We start from the raw sequence: 12,545 nt of genomic DNA on the forward strand, positions 1-12,545 counted from the left end.
TGGGTTGCAGCAAAAACAGTTCAAAGAGGGACATTCATAACTATATAGGCCTACTTCAAGAAACAACAAAAATCCCCAAAAAACAATCTAACTTGGCCTTTTGAGCCACGCTTCTCTTGCTCAGGCCCATTTCCATGTCTGGAAGTATAATTTCTCTTCTAATAAAGCTTTTCTTTTCTGCTGTTAGAAAACAAAATCTAACTCTATACTTAAAGGAACTAGAAAAATAAAAACAAACAAAATCCAAAGTAAACAGAAGGAAGGAGTTAGGATCAGAGTGGAAATAAATGAAGTAAAAATTTTAAAAACAATAGAAAAGATCGATAAAAGAGCAGGTTCTTTGAAAATATAAAACTGACAAACCTTTACCTAAACTCATCAAAAACAGAAGAAAACTCAAAGAAAATAAAAAATGAAAGAGAAGTTACCAACAACACCTCAGAAATAACAAAGATAGTTGAAAAAAACAATTACATAGCAACGAATTCAACAATCTAGAAGAAATGGATAAATTTCTAGGAGTATATAAGCTTCCAAAACTGAACCAGGAAAAAATATAAAATATAAACAGACCAATTACTAGCAATGAAATTGAAGTATTAATCAAAAAACTCCCAACAAATAAAAGTCTAAGAACAGACAAGGGCTTCACAGGTAACTTCTACTAAACATTCAGTGAAGAATTAATACTTATCCTTCTCATACTATTACAAAAAGTTAAAAGTGGAAGGAACACTTGCGAACTCGTTCTACAAAGCCTGATACTAAAACCAGACAAAGACATTACAAAAAAACTATAGGCCAGTATTCATAGATAGTGATGCAAAAATTCTCAACAAAATATTAGCAAACCAGATTCAACCATGATGAAGTGGGATTCATCCCAGGGATGCAGTGATGGATCAACATCTGTAAATTAATCAACCTGATAAATCACATTAATAAAATAAAGAATAAAAACCACATGATAATCTCAACAGATGCAAAAAAAATCTTGCAAAATTCAACACCCTTTTGTGATAAAAACTCAACAAAGTGGGTATAGAAGGAACATCTCGACATAATAAAGGCTATATATGACAAACTCACAACTAATATCATACTAAATGGTGAAAAGTGGTTCCATAGTGTAGCAATTAGCACATCTGCTTTACACGAAGAAGGTCCTGGGTTCACACCCCAGTGGAGCCACAGTCCATGGTCTATAGCCATGCCACCCTTAACAAGCCCGAGCCCAGCTGATCATGGAAGCTAATTAGGGTCTGGCCTGGTTAGTACTTGGATGGGAGACCCCCTAGGAAGACCGGGTGCTGTAGGCATAAGTAATAATTTTTAAAAATTTTTTAAATAAAATATAATAAATGGTGAAAAGTTGAAAGCTTTTCCTCTAGAATCAGAAACAAGACAAGGATTAGAATGCCTATTGTCACCACTTCTACTCAACACAGTATTGGAACTCCTAGACACAGCAATTGGACAAGAAATAAAAGGCATCTAAATCAGAAAGGAAGTAGTAAAACTATGCATTATTTACAGATGACATGATACTATATATAGGAAACCCTAAAGATTCCATCAAAAAACTATCAGAATAAAAAAAATTCAGTAAAGCAACAGGTACTGAATCAATATACAGAAATCTGCTGCATTTCTATATATAAATAATGAACAACTCAAAGGGGAAATTAAAAAACTTACATTTGCAATTGTATCATAAAGCATAAAATACCTAAGAATAAATTAAACCAATGAGGTGAAAGTCCTGTACTCTAAAAACTATAAGACACTGAATTAAGAAAATGAAGAACATACAAATAAATGGAAGAATAAACCGTCTTCATGGATTGAAAGGATTAATATTAAAATGTCCTTAAAGCAATACAAATAGATTCAATTCAATCCCTATTAAGATACCAATGGCATTCCTCTCAGAATCAGAACTAACCCTAAAATCTATAGGGCCCCCCAAAAAACAAAGAAATCTTAAGAACAAAGTGGGAGGTATCACCTTCCTGATATCAAACTACAATAACAAAAACAGTACAAGTCCTGGCATGAAAACAGATATAAAAATCAATGAAACAGAACAGAGAACCCAGATATAAATCCTTGCTTATATGGTCAATTAATATAAGACAAAAGAGGTAAGGATATCCGATGGGGTAAATAGTCTCTTCAATAAGTGATGCCGGGAAAATAGGACAGATACAAGCAAAAAAATAAAATCAGGCCACTTTCTTATACCATATACAAAAATAAACTCAAAATGGATTAAAGACTTAAACATAAGACGTGAAACCATAAAATTCCTAGAGAAAATATAGGCAGTGAACTCTCTGACATTGCTCTTAAGCATTATCTTTCTGAACATGTCTCCTCAGAAAAAAGGCAAAAGAAAAAATAAACAAATGAGACTACATCAAACTAAAAAGCTTTGCACAGCAAAGAAACCATCAACAAAACAAAAAGACAACCTACTGAATGGGAGAAGATATTCACAAATGATACATCCAATAAGAGGTTAATATTCAAAATATACACGAAACTCTTACAATTTAACACCTCCCCACCCCCACCCCCCAAAAAATCCAATTTAAAAACGGGCAGAAGACCTAAGTAGACATTTCTCTAAAGAGGACACACATATGGCCAACAGACATATGAAAAGATGATTATCACTAGTCATGAGGGAAATACAAATTAAAACCACATCAGATATCACCTCATACCTGTCAAAATGGCTATCATCAATAAATCAATAAGTGATGACAAGGATGTAGAGAAAAGGGAACCCTCCTACGCTGTTGGTGGTATTGTAAATTAGTATAGCTACTAAGGAAAACAGTACGTATATTCCTCAGTAAATTAAACATAGAGCTGCCACATGATCCAGCAAATCCACTTCTGGGTATTTATCCAAAGAAAATAAAAACACCAATTCAAAAAAATATATGCACCTCTAGGTTCACTGCAGCATTATTACTAATAACCAAGATATGGAAGCAACCTAGAAGTCCATCAACAGATGAACAGATAAAGATGTGGTATATACAGAATGGAATAAAAATGAAATCTTGCCATTTGTGACAAAATGAATAGACCTAGAGAGTATTATGCTAAATGAAATAAGCTAGACAGAGAAATACTGTAAGATTTCACTTACATGAAGAATCTAAAATAAAAAATGAACACAAAAGAAACAGACCAGAGATATAAGGAACCACCTAACAATTGCCAAAGGGGAAGAAAGTGGGGGATGGGAAAAATAAAAAATGAAAAAAAAAAAAAAAAAAAGAGTAATACAAATGGAAAAAAAAAAAGTAATACAAATGGAAAAAAAAAGGAAAAACACATTAAAAAGTCAATAAAGATAAAAAGAGGCAGGTTCAGGGGAGGAGGAGAAGGTAAATACTTAAAAATTTTTTTTCTTGAAGCACAAACCATAAAAGAGAAAATATAAAGTAAACTTTATCAAAACTGAAAACTTTTCACTGTTAAGAGAAAAATAACTCAAAGATATAAAATATATTTTCTAATATGTTTATTTATAAGCATAGATAAAAGACTAAAAACAGAATACACAGTGATTAAGAAGGTAAGTTTTAAAGAAAGATCAGGGTTCAGGTTCCAGTACTGCCAATTATTAGCCGTGTATCCCTTAGACAAGTTAGTATCTCTGAGCTTCAGGTACCCAACCTGTGAAATGGGAATAATAATATTAACTACCTCATAGGGTTATCATTAAGATCAAATAAGGTAATGCACATAAAGTATTTAGAACAATCCTAATACATGATATTTTAATAGTGGATATTTCCAATGGTTAGGGACAATTTTTATATTTTCTTTTATATATCTCTATATCCTGAGTTTTCAAAGTAATATATTACATATTTTAAATACAGAGTGAAACAAATAAACCTAATTGTGCATAAAATTAGTAAAATGACCACACCCAAATAATTATTCCACCTGACTTTAGAACTCAGTATTCTAACTGCACATATTAGTGGAATATGTTCTAGAAACATAAAATACTGCAAATATTTTAGATTTTACTTTTTCTTATTATCAGTAATATAAATATGACTATTTTGAAACCATTTATATAAGTGCAATATAGCAAATAAATAATTATGTTTATGTTTTAAGGAACCAAATTTTTTTATGTAAGACAAAAAAAAGATAAACTATTAAAGTCAAGTAAAAACTAAAAGTCTTAAATCTAAATTGTAAAAATCAATATGAACTTGTAATTTTTAAAATTATTTGTAGAAGCAAGGACAGTTATCAATGAGCTTCCAGGTTTTGAGTTCTTAATATTATTTCTGCATTAATCCTTGAAGGAATGGTTGTTTTCAGATTTGCAGGAAAAATTCATAAGGTGAACCTGGGCCATCGGCTGTGCATGTAAGCAAGAAATCTTTCAAAGATTTATAGAACATGTCAAAAGCTACCAACTTGAAATTATTCCCAGGGATCAATGAAAAAGCTTGTGTATCAAAAAGAATGACTATGATTGTTTCAAACTAATGGTATAAATCCATGTGTATGATGATACTCAAAGACAAAAGGTCCTTCGAAAACCAACCGTTTTCCCCATAACCTGTTACCATTAGAGATAACTGCTATATCAACTCTTTACTTTGAAATTGGTAGTTACAAGAAAAGAAGCATTCATCCTGCCTTTCTAATAGGAACTACACTTTCAGGATTAACTCTGTTGATGAGGGAAAGCTCTTTTTTTACAAAAGAATGGCACATCATAAACGTGACAGAAATAGCATAAGGGTACAATTTCATAACCTCTAAATAACTGATTCAAGTATCAATGGATGCTAAACTATGAAGGTTAATAGGGAACTTTATAATAGGGAACACAACTAGAATTACTAAAAGTGGAATGACTAATCATTATCCATCTCCAGATGTGATGCAAAAGGAGGTACACAGTACCACCTGTGTTTCTGCCCCCCAAACAAACAAAAACATGAATTAAATTAAGCTTCTAACCATTAGTTTACAAGAAATAGAGAGGATCAAGCAAAAAGACAACACAAGAACACACAAATTCTGAATATGCAATACCTACAGGACAAAGGCCTGGTTTCTCTAATGAACCAATAATTTGAAAAGCGGTAATTATCTTATGTTTATAAAAAGGACTTAACCAACATGAAAACCAAGTTAAGTGTAAGTTGTGAATTGTGAGTGAAACATGGATAAGTGACACTTTCATGGTAAAAGTTTTACTACGGGGAGTGTTAAATTATATTAAGGAATTACTAATAATTGTTAGATGTGATAACATAGTGGCTATGCTTTTAAAGAAAGCCTTATCAGTTAGAGATGCATAATTATTAATTTACAGGAATGTTTGAGATTTGCTTTAAACTACTTCAGGCATTTCCCCGCTCACCAAAAAAAAAACTGGAGAAGAGAGATCAGTCAAATATTGAATTAACCTTGTGGCCAATGATTCAATGAATCATAACTATGTGATGAAAGCCCAATAAAATCAAAGCTCTAGACACTGAAGTTCAGGTGAGCTTCCCTAGTTAACAATACTGTGACACATAGGGGGACACATCCTAACTCAAAGGGAAAGGACACAGAAGCTTCCAATTTGGGACCCTATGCATCTTTTCTGGCAAGTTCTGATTTATATCCTTTTGGATATAATAAAACTGTAATCGTAAGTATGTATAGTGCTTTCTGAGTCCTGTGAATCATTCCAGCAGAATGGGAACCCCCAAATCTGTAGCCAGTTGTTTCAGATGTGCAAGTGGCCTGGAAACCCTCGAGCTTGTGGCTGATACCCGAAGTGAGGGCAGTCTTCTGAATGACTGTAACCTTTACCTGTACAGTTTGGTCTAATAGTGGGTAGTGTCCAAATTGCACTGAATCTGTAAAAGACGTTTAGGGGACAAATGAGGAAATTTGAATTAAGTACTGGTATAATATGACATTAAAGAATTACTGTTGATGGTTGGGTGTGATAACAGTATTGTGTTTATAAAGGAAAATGTCCTCATTTTTTAAAAAGTTACATAAGTATTCTCATATGAAATGTATATAATTTAACTTTAAAATATTTCAGAAAAAAAATAAGACAGAGAATATCGTTAAACCTTGTCAAAGGATATCCAAGAGATTGTACACAATTACTAAAACCACTGTTAAAAAGAGTAATAGTAAGACACTAATACATAAATAGAATTCGGTAGTGAAGAAGTCCATTATCTGGCTTACTTTTTTTTTCCCCAATGGAAAAACGAGCTAAATAATAACTACTTCTTTGCTCACCCTCTAAAAGCTGGTTTCCAAATCAAATTTTGCTATTCATATGAAAAACTATCCCTACCTGATCACAACATAAGACAAAATTTCTCAGGCTTCATGCCTTATTCACTCAACAATTGTTTAATATGTAGCTATTATTGCTTGGTACTGCTGCTCTAAGTGGCAGCAATAACAGGACAAAATCCTTCATTAAAACTAATGCTAGTGGAGAGAGACAAACATTAAGTATAAATGAAGAAATAAAAGTTACTGAGAATTCCTGAGTAAAATGCAGTATGTTAGCTTCAGAAAATAAATCTACTATTAGCTAACAGTGGAAAAGGAGTTTTATGCTCTAATGAAGCACTATATTGAAAACTTAAGTTTTCGAAACTATATGTGAAGCCTCACGTAGGTTTCAAAATACTATCATATATATCATCATCTTATCTGAGCTTCACATGCTATGAGATATAAGCACTTATTACTATCCTCATTTTATAAATTAAAAAGTTTGAGGCTGAAAGAGATGGTTAGTTTTTAAATGAAAAACCAGAACTAGAATGTTAGATTTTCCAACTCATTGCCCAGAATTCTATCGCAATACAACCCCTCATGGCAAAAAACATTAAGCAAAAAGCTTATAATAAAGTAAGAAAAAATCCCAAAACAAACCATGCTATAGTAAATTCAGAATCTTACTATTCAAAGTATGGTTCTTGGACCATCATCATAACCTTGGAGCTTGTTTAGAAATGCACAATCCCAAGTCTACTGAATCAGAATCTATATTTTACCAATATCTCTAGTTGATCCACATGCAACCTTAAATTTGAAAATCACTGATCTGATTTGAGAATAACTGTCCAACACCTTTCTATGATGTACTGTCTATGTGGCCACTGTAACGGACAGGAGAGATCTAGAACAACTCAAACTAGAACTGTACCAAAATATAATTTCTTACAATACTAAATAAAATAAATCTCCATTACCCTAGTATATACACTTTCACTAAGTATACATATAGACCAAAAAAAATTTTTTTGCAAAGACCCTACTCAAAACGTATAGCAGCCTGGAGACATTTGTAATAAGCTCTACATACCTTACTACTGACTACATTATGGAAGGTATATTTATAAAAAAATTCTCATTTAATAATTTAACAATTTTGTTTACTATGGGCTCTCAAAGGGGAAATGTGTAGTTATCTTGAAATTCTGCTTATGTAAAACACCTAGATGTCTGAATAAACTAGAATTTCCTTTTCCAGAAAACAGATGGGACAAGATACAAACAATTCAAGACTTCCAGTGATTTTTAAGTATTTTCAAAACAAAATTTGTTATAGATTGGTTATTTCCTGTTATTAGAATCACTTAAAAATAAAGTAACCTTTGATGGAAGAAATTAAATATTTCCAATTCTGAAAACTCGCAAGCTACCCCTAAAGTCCACTCCATATAATAATTTGTAATTTGGCTACCAACTGACTTTGAATCTCACCCATAAAAAAGAATCACTTATAAAGAGTGACAGAGTATAGTGCGCCAAAAGAATTTACTGCTAATATCCTTCCCCAACCAAACTGTAGAAGGAAATGTTAACACTGCAAACCATAGGAAGATGTTAGGATTAAGAAGATTCTATTCTTACCAATAAAAGGTGAAATGAAAAGAATACAAACCTTTCCTGGGACCAAGACCATGATGATGAGCTGTAGTATAAAATAAGCCACGCCAGCCTGACCTTGAGTCTCCAATGGGTTGTTTTTGGAGGCTAGGGATAGGCCAGTCAGTAGTAATAAACGGAAAAAGACTGGAAGTTAAAGGTAGCTGAAGAACAAGTTTAGTATCCAGCTCTCTAACTTTGCTGCCTTCTTCTATTTACCCATCAAATCCAATGGTAACAAAAATTTTTCCATTATATTTTTCTATGTGTTATGAGGGACCTTCTAAATTATGGTAGTTATGTAAGGATTCTCAAATATCTAGGAACATACCTTTCACAAATATCAAGAATGTACTGGTCTATGGCCATGCTACCCTGAACAAGCCTGAGCCTGTCGGATCTCGGAAGCTAAGCAGGGTAGGGCCTGGTTAGTACTTGGATGGGAGACCACCTACGGAAGACCAGGTGCTGTACACATAAAAAATAAAATAAAAAACAAGGAATTGTAAGTTGACAAGGTCCTTGCAATATGTGAGGTCAACCAAAGGTTGATTCGCCTAATAAATAAATAAATAAATAAAACCTCTCTGGCCCTATAATTCCAAAGACAACAGGAATACAACTCCTGAAAAGTTTGCCCTTCTAATCAAGGAAATGTTGGGCCTAAATGTCACATAAGATGCCACATTACAGATGGATACATTACTGCATTTTTTACGAGAGGATGTCAGGCAGAATAGAAAAATTTCTTTGATACGAAAAGGACAAACCATGAAAAAAAAAGACTGAAAAACTCCATTAAAATTATGAACTTTCCTCACCAAGAAGACTATGAAAAGATGAAAAGACAAGTCACGAATTGGGAGAGGGTATTTGTAACCCATAAATTAACAAATAATTAGTATGCAAAATATTTAAAGAACTCTTAAAAATCAGAAACAACTCAAAATAAAAATAGGCACAGAACTTGAAAACATATTTCACAGAAGCACAAATAACCAATGAATACATGAAAAAGATGCTCAACTATGGGAAATGCTACTAAAAACACAAGATATCATTTCAAACCCACTAGATGAGAAAAAAAATTAAAAGTCTGACAATATAAAGTGTTGGGGAAATGAAGCAACCAAAACACACACTAGCTTGACTCAGTAACCACAATAGTCACATTCACCATGAGCCAACTCAGTGACTCAAACACTGGAAGTGTTTGGTAAGCATTAAGCAACTGATAATGACCAACTTAGAATTCTGAGAACACATTTGTATTAATGCCAAATACAAATTTTGGCCCTTAATGAGCTGGGTGCAACCTGACTCAGCAATATAAATCAAAAAACTTTTAGTCTCTTATCCAATTTCTCCAGTTTATTTTGTTAAGTACAAAATATTCAGGTATTCATTTCCTCCTATAAACTAATGACATCTTAACCAAAATTTTAATGATTTATCATTCTAGTAACACTACTATTTCGATGAGAACAAGAAGTTTAAAATAGAATTGTACACTTGAAATCTACATAACCAATGTCACCCCAATAAATGTAATTAAAAAATAATAAAGAAAAACAATAGTTATGAGATGTAACGTACAGCATAGGAAATATTATAATGACAATAAATGTTAAGATAAATTCTGGTCAAAAAAATAATAATAATATTGTAATAACTATGTATCATGTCGGGTGGGTACTAGACTTATCAAGGGATCACTTTGTAAATTATATTGTCTAATCACTATGCTGTATACCTGAAATGAATATATCACATGTTGACTGTAATTAAAGATAAAATATTTTTAAAAACTAGTTCTTATACTTAAAATTTGACAGGAATTATACTAGACAGGAATCAGAATGGCCCTGTGACCAACTAAGAGGAGCAAAAAGGCATATATATAACAAATACAATATGGGGCATTAAAGTTGGACAAATCTGAGCTCAAATTCAGATTCTATCATTTTATAGCTATAACTTTAGTTATTTAACTTCTGTTTCCTTGACAACTAAAAAGCAAGTGTATCACCACCTGCCTACTTAATCTAATTGTAAAGATTAAGTTCTCCGAGATTATGTAAAGTGCTAAACAATGCCTAGCTCATTACCATAGGCCCAGAGTTAGCACCTTTCCCTTTGTAAATCTTGCTACCCTCACCTAGAATTTTTAAAGCTTGAAATAATCTCTCAATTCACAGGAAAATATTACTTTTACATTCAAATTATTTTCCTATATTACAAGAAGCTGTTGCACAGGTTAGAAGAGCAATACTCTCCTTTTTCTAACTGAAAGGCTCCTTCCCGTAAGAAATTACTCTGGAAAAGAAGATAGATTTTCACTTATCTTCATGATACAGAACCAGAGATCCTCATGCTATGTAAGAAACTAAACCCAATTGATTTCTAAGCTTCAAACCAAAAAAAAAATTTTTTGAGTCTGAAAAAAGCTATTTAATACTTTAAGGTATTGAGTACTACCTTTTGCATTTATTGAGAAAGACTGTCTAAAGAAGATTATCTAATTAATGAACTAATAGTTAGCGTTCATGGTTTTTGTTAGTCTGTAGGGAAAAAGTTTACACTTAAAATAATCTACATATGAAAAATCTCAAAAAATTCAACAATATAATTGGAGAAAAGGAAAAAATGTATAATCTTACACTGTGGGATAATTAAAATATATATATATAATACTGAAAATACTTGAGAGAATTTTAGTCACTGAATTAAACTTCAGGAATCTCATTTTAAATACCTATTACAGTCAAAACATAAAACATAACACAAGATATAGTGACATTTGCCAGACTAAAAAGTGTGAACCAACCACCATCGATGAGAACTGCCTAAGACCTAATATATTTTTTAATCACAACACTATTACTGTCTTCTTCAAAATCAAAATGAAAAATAAAATCTTTCAGATATACATAAAATGTTATGATGAGGTAATGAGTCAAATACAAAACAAAGAAAAATTCAAGAAGTTCTAATATTCACATACTTTAATTTCTTCTTTTGTCTTCCCTTCTAAAACAATACTTTATCTTCCAATGAGGCCATAGCAAGTTAGTTATTTGCTGTGCAGATAGAGATGCTCACTAAAAAAAACATCAATTTCCCATTTCCATAATTATGACTCTTAATGCAACATATAACAGGCATTCAATAAATGTTGAATAAATAACAAAGGACAGATTAGAAACAAAAATTTAACTTATAAAACTCCACTAAAAATAAGTAAATGCAGACAATGTAATCTTTGGACATTTCACAGTCTCTGCTATAAAATAATAGGGAAACTTTCAGTTTAACTAGTTTGAGACACTGACTGGAAAAAGCTAGCTATCACTAAAGACTAAGAGCCCTGTTTTTCCCACCATCAAATCTGACAAAATTCTAAAGAGAAACATCCATATCTATCCAAATGCTCAAATACTAATACAGAACTGAGGAAAGAGAGAACAGAATATATTTAACAGTTAAGTAACTAAATTACCAAATCCAGTTTTGCAACACTTCACGCTGTCTTAAAAACTCTAAATATCAGTTAATATAAAATCCATTTTTATGCCCAGCCATACTTTTAAGAGACTAGTCTGGAAAACAGTACATGTGGCAATAACACAAAGACCAGAGATGACTGATAAAGATGAAATAAATGAACTGTATAGCTTGATCTACAAGAAAGATCTGGGGCTGTTTCTGAGGCCCAGGTGGACTGTACAGGTAAGACTCCACCCAAGAAACAAAAGAGGCAAGATAAACATACCTAGAGAAGACCAGACAATGTTAAAGATATCTGCAAAGATCATTCACCTCGGGTTTGGTCTCCTCCCCTTTTCCCAAATCTCATAGCTTCAGGGAGAACTAAATCTGCACCTCACGTCCCCATCTCACACTCAACTCCCCATCACTTACCTTCTTTACTAAAACCTGAATCCCTCGCCCTCGACATCCTCTAATTCCCATTGAGCTCTCAGTCCAGCCAGATAGATATCTACTGCGCCTGTCTTCCAGGAATGTATTAGTCCCTTAATCCGAACTCATTTTCCCACATTCCATCTGCCCTCAGCCCCTCCAACTCTGGTATCCTCACTCCGACCCTTCACCCTGAATCCTTCCCAAGTCAAGGAACTCTGGCCCCTTCCCTCTACAACTCCTTCAGCGGCAGCTCCTTTCATCCAGCAGGGCCTCTAGCCTCTTCCCCTGGTTCCCTCCCCCATCCGTCTCGCTGTACCGGTCCCCTTCCCCCAACTCCGCCCCTCTCCCCCAAAAGGAGGCCCCTCACCTGAACGCCGCTGCCGCCGCCGTCCCAGAAGCCAAAAGGTGCTGGCGCCAACCGACCTCCCAGGCTCGGTCCCCGCTGAGCCCCTGACGGCCCCTAGGGAGAGCAAATGCCACCACCTTCAACTCTGCCCACCCCGGGCCAGGCCGTCACCGTAGCCACCACCAGACCCACAGCCGCCATGTTGAAGTCCTACTTCCCTCCTCCTTCCCCCCATCGCCCCGCCCCTTTAGGCGTCTGACGTCATGGCGCCGTGTCCACCCACCCCTCCCACCTCTGCGGATGGGAGGAGCTGACCGTG

At 33.9% G+C, this 12,545-nt stretch overlaps 1 protein-coding gene and 2 pseudogenes across 2 annotated transcripts in view; 2 read left to right on the top strand and 1 right to left on the bottom strand.

The window, feature by feature from the left end:
* The window catches only part of UBAP1 (ubiquitin associated protein 1), a 58,110-nt gene extending 45,627 nt beyond the window's left edge, over positions 1-12,483 (bottom strand). Inside the window, exon 1 of one of the 2 annotated variants that reach the window (XM_016130334.2) lies at positions 12,248-12,483. The gene's annotated coding sequence lies outside the window, so the exon portion shown is untranslated. Of the gene's footprint in view, positions 1-11,877; positions 12,155-12,247 lie in introns of those variants that run through there. The other variant, XM_016130335.2, reaches the window with a different exon arrangement.
* On the top strand, positions 1,201-1,319 carry LOC118600863 (annotated as a pseudogene).
* LOC118600507 lies at positions 8,314-8,433 on the top strand (annotated as a pseudogene).
* Positions 12,484-12,545: the final 62 nt, after the last annotated feature.

The sequence above is a fragment of the Rousettus aegyptiacus genome, unplaced genomic scaffold, assembly GCF_014176215.1.
Source record: "Rousettus aegyptiacus isolate mRouAeg1 unplaced genomic scaffold, mRouAeg1.p scaffold_m13_p_3, whole genome shotgun sequence".
Classification (NCBI taxonomy): Eukaryota; Metazoa; Chordata; class Mammalia; order Chiroptera; family Pteropodidae; genus Rousettus; species Rousettus aegyptiacus.